The sequence below is a fragment of the Callithrix jacchus genome, chromosome 6, assembly GCF_049354715.1.
Source record: "Callithrix jacchus isolate 240 chromosome 6, calJac240_pri, whole genome shotgun sequence".
In the NCBI taxonomy this organism is placed as follows: domain Eukaryota; kingdom Metazoa; phylum Chordata; class Mammalia; order Primates; family Cebidae; genus Callithrix; species Callithrix jacchus.
The window spans coordinates 63,069,611-63,074,531 of record NC_133507.1 but is presented as its reverse complement, the minus strand read 5'-3'; the positions used below and the strand labels follow the sequence as shown (position 1 = coordinate 63,074,531).

Sequence of the window (4,921 nt, the reverse complement as noted above, 5' to 3'; positions counted from 1 at the left end):
CCTAGATAAACTCTGCTTTCATTTTGAAGACAATTTGTTATAGAGGCAAAAATAAATCCCAAACCAATTTTTAGTTCCCTCCGGTCTTCCCAGTATTACAACTGCTATCTAACCAACTAGTTAATTAAGCCAGAAACTTTGGAGTCATTACAGTTTTTTCCTCTCCTTAATTCTCACATCTATTTCATGATTACTAATGTAATGTATTGATTTCATGTCCAAATAGCTTTCAGATCTGTATACTCACCTACATTTGCAGTATCACTACCCTACTCCATGCTACTAGCAGTACTCACTCGGAGTTGAAGTACTGGCCTCATAATGCAAAGGTCCCTAGCAGCCGGAAAGAGGAAGGAAACAGAATCTCCAGCATCTCCAAAAGGGAGCGGCTCTGTGCACACCTTGGTCCATCTACATATTCTCTTCTATTTCAGTCAGTCTCTGTTTGAGAAAAAATGTTTTCACAGTACCTAAAAAACAGATCACATCAACCCATTTCTCCCCAAAATAAATATCAAAATCCTTAATGCAACTTGCGTGGCTCTAATGGTCTGATACCTTTCTACGCCTCTAGTCTTTGTTCACTCTAGAATCTGCCTCCCTGAATGCATCCCGGCCACATGCATCTTCCTGCGGCTCCTAGAACAAGCTCTCTCATTTATTCTTCAGAGGCCAGAAGAAACTTTGTTGACCACCCTGAGTAAATCAAACTCACCTACTTTTTCCATTATGGCAGTCGCCACATCAGTAGTTTAATGTGTTTAGTAATTTACTATGATGAATTATTGAAAGAATTTTTGTCACTCTTTCTGAACAGAAACTAAATACTGACGGGAACTTAGTTGTTTCTTCATGTGTGATTATCTCAAGTACCCAGCACAAAATGCATGGCTTTTTAACTCATTAATAATTTGATGAATAAATGAATTTTAAAAATCATCTAGCAAGTATAAATAAATAAAAGCAACTTTAATCTTGACTATATTCTCTTTAAAATTCTAAAGGTTTGGAAAGCTGCCGGCGGAGGGCCGACAGCGGCCAGAGACCGATCCCTAATGAGAGCGCAGCGCGTGCAGAGGCGCGAAGCTGGGAGCTGAAACTCGCCTGGGTTGTGCGCACAAGGCTGGGGCAAGCGAACAGAAAAGTGGAGCGCAACCCAGGGGCGTTGGGGTCCGCTCAGGTCGCGCGCGTGCTAGGCCCACGGGCTGAAGTTGGAGCGCGCGGCCCGCTGGAGCGAGCAGCGCTGCGGGCCGAGTAATGGCAATGCAGATGCAGATTGAAGCAAATGCAGATACTTCAGTGGAAGAAGAAAGCTTTGGCCCACAACCTGTTTCACGGTTAGAGCAGTGTGGCATAAATGCCAATGATGTGAAAAAATTGGAAGAAGCTGGATTCCATACTGTGGAGGCTGTTGCCTATGCACCAAAGAAGGAGCTAATAAATATTAAGGGAATTAGTGAAGCCAAAGCTGATAAAATTCTGTCTGAAGCAGCCAAATTAGTTCCAATGGGTTTCACCGCTGCAACTGAATTCCACCAAAGGCGGTCAGAGATCATACAGATTACTACTGGCTCTAAAGAGCTTGACAAACTACTTCAAGGTGGAATTGAGACTGGCTCTATCACAGAAATGTTTGGAGAATTCCGAACTGGGAAGACCCAGATCTGTCATACACTGGCTGTCACCTGCCAGCTTCCCATTGACCGGGGCAGAGGTGTAGGAAAGGCCATGTACATTGACACCAAGGGTACCTTTAGGCCAGAACGGCTGCTAGCAGTGGCTGAGAGGTATGGTCTCTCTGGTAGTGATGTCCTGGATAATGTAGCATATGCTCGAGCATTCAACACAGACCACCAGACCCAGCTCCTTTAGCAAGCATCAGCCATGATGGTAGAATCTAGGTATGCACTGCTTATTGTAGACAGTGCCACCGCCCTTTACAGAACAGACTACTCGGGCTTTCAGCCAGGCAGATGCACTTGGCCAGGTTTCTGCGGATGCTTCTGCGACTTGCTGATGAGTTTGGTGTAGCAGTGGTAACCACTAATCAGGTGGTAGCCCAGGTGGATGGAGCAGCCATGTTTGCGGCCGATCCCAAAAAACCTATTGGAGGAAACATCATTGCCTATGCATCAACAACCAGGTAAGATTGTATCTGAGGAAAGGAAGAGGGGAAACCAGAATCTGCAAAATCTACGACTCTCCCTGTCTTCCTGAAGCTGAAGCTATGTTTGCCATCAACGCAGATGGAGTGGGAGATGCCAAAGACTGAATCACTGGTTTTTTTTTCTGTTAAAAACCTTAAGTGCTGTAGCCTAATGGGAGTGCACTGCACTGCTCCCTGGTGTTCTCCACAAGCCTCTTCCTGTTTTGACTACCAGGAAAAGGCTTCTGGGAAAACAGCTATTGTATCAGCTTTTCTGATGGTGTAAACAGGAGACAGCTAAGTAGTCACAAACTAATCTAAACTGTGTATTCCTCTGGGTGTATTAATCTCTGTATTTTCTTTGGTTTTGGAGGAGGGGTACGATGTATCTTTGACATGGTGCCTTGGGAATGACTTGGGGGTCTTTATAAGCTGTCTACTGGACAATCTTATGTTTCTAAGATAACTAAAGCTGGAGAGACTCGACCCTTCTGTCACTTCTGAATTAATGGTAAAATAAAATGCGTGAGCTAAGTAGTAAAGGGAAAAAAAAATTCTAAATGTTTGAAATATTAGTATGACATTTTCTTTAAAATTGTTGCTTTCAATATTTCTTATACCTCTCCAAATCTTCTCTCTCTTTTCTTTATTCTCTTTGAAAAATCTGTGCTCTAGCCAAAACAAATCCCACTAGGCTTTCTTCTTCCCCAGCTTTTCCTTCTATTGATTACTTATTAGAATAAGTATGAGGCTTCCTAGTTAGAAGATCATCTTTATAAAAATAAGTGAGAGCTGGAAATTAATAATGATTAACATGTACTAAGGGCTTCTTATGTATCAGGCACCGGTTTAAACACTTTATATAAACTGACTTATTTAAACTTCAAAACAACCCAGTAGGTTAGTACTAAGACAATTCCCATTTTATTGAGGAATAATGTAAAGCCCAAAGGAGTTAGTAACCTTTTAGGATCTCAAGGACAATAAATGGTTGAGACCCTGTCTGCACTTGGAAAGTCTGGGTCCACTGGCAATGATCTTCATCATTAATTAACACAGATGACACATTATCTTCCTAAAGCAACATAATGCTACTTGTTGGAAGTGATCATGAAAAAGGCTCCGGAAATGCATGCATTTATAACTTGTGCTCACACGCAAGCATGTGTGTGTGTGTATTACACTACCTCTTTCCCTCTGCTCAGTGTTTAGCACAAACCCTTTCCAGGTCAATAAAATATCCATAGAGTGAAATAATTGATTAACTAATGAGTCAGTCAGTTAAGTGGTACAATTTAAGGAGTTGAAGCAAAAGAGTGACCTGACAAACAATGTGTGTTAGGAAAAATAATCCTTGGAATAGATTGTAGTGGCAGCTTTGTAAAACACTAGATCCAGACACATGATATGGAATAAAGGGGTTTAGAATAGAATATAATCATGAAACTGGATAGAGAGATACGCTTTACAGGATGTATTAAATGTGAAGTGTTTATTCTTTCTTTGACTTCCATTTACATAGCTGTAGGACAGATAAGGCAGCTATTTAAAAGGGGGAAGACAATTTACATCTATAAGTTGTTTAAATATCTCATGGTCCAGATTTTAAAATTACTGTCTAGAAAAAGGCTGGCTTCTGCCTTAACTGAATTTATTTCCCACTTAACATCTCATAGGAATTATAGTGATCCCTTTCATTGTACTTTCAGTGATAAGGAAGGAATTTAAATTGTTTCCAAAAGGGTCTTTCTCTCTTTACATTAATCTTTCTTTCTCTTCTGCAAATTACGTTAAATTTATACTCAAGTTTCTAAATTCTGCATGGCAGTAAGAACAATGCTCCCCCTGAAGATGTCCACCTTGCAATCCTCAGAACCTGTCAATATACTATTTATCTAGAAAAATGGTCTTTGCAGATGATGTGATTACATTAAGGATCTTGAGATGGGGAAAGTGTTCTGAATTAGCTGAGTTGGCCCACTATAATCACAAGGGTCCTTATAAAAGGGAAACAGGGACGTCAGAGCCCGAGAGAGAGTTTTGGAGATGCTACTGTTGTCTTTGAAAATGTAGTAAGGGGACATGAGCCAATGAATGCAGAGGACCCTAGTAACTGGATAGCACAAGAAAGCAGACGATTCTCTATAGTCTCCAAAAGGTTGCAACTACATGGACACCTTGATTTGTAGGACCTCCAACCTCCTGAATTGTAAGATAATAAATTCGTGTTGTAAGTGACTACATTTCTGGAGATTTGCTACAACGGCAATAGGAATCTGATACTCCTATGGTATATCTATAACTTTTTTTTGTTTTTGTTTTCAGATTGGCAAGGGTGAAAAGAACTAGTGTTCACTCACCCCAAAGAGTCAATTATTTTGCTTTCGCTAAGAAAAAGGACAATCAAAGCAAAATTTAATTTTCTTTTCTTTCAGATACACTTTAAGTGGCTCCAATATATTTTAGTTTTTCAAACTGGATTAGTACTGGAGGAGTAAGAATTGATAGTGGGAGTAGGAGGAGAAGGCAAACGTAGATATGAATACGTACAGACTTACTGATTTAGATATATATTGAATTTATAAAGTACCAGCTTGTAAAATACCAATTTTCCTATTCCATTGTCTAAGATTGTCAGAAGAGATGACAATATCCCAGAGAGTTGATAACACATAAAAGTAAGCTGGGTTCAGTGATGAATGCCTTTAATCCTAGCACTTTGGGAGGCCAAGGTGAGCAAATCTTTTGAGCTCAGAAGTTTGAGACTGGCCTGGG

General features: G+C 40.4%; 1 pseudogene across 1 annotated transcript; it reads left to right on the top strand.

Moving 5' to 3' along the window:
• Positions 1-1,008: 1,008 nt before the first annotated feature.
• On the top strand, positions 1,009-2,272 carry LOC100384979 (DNA repair protein RAD51 homolog 1 pseudogene; annotated as a pseudogene). Its single transcript, XR_008482140.2, has one exon. The product of XR_008482140.2 is annotated as a DNA repair protein RAD51 homolog 1 pseudogene (transcript).
• Positions 2,273-4,921: the final 2,649 nt, after the last annotated feature.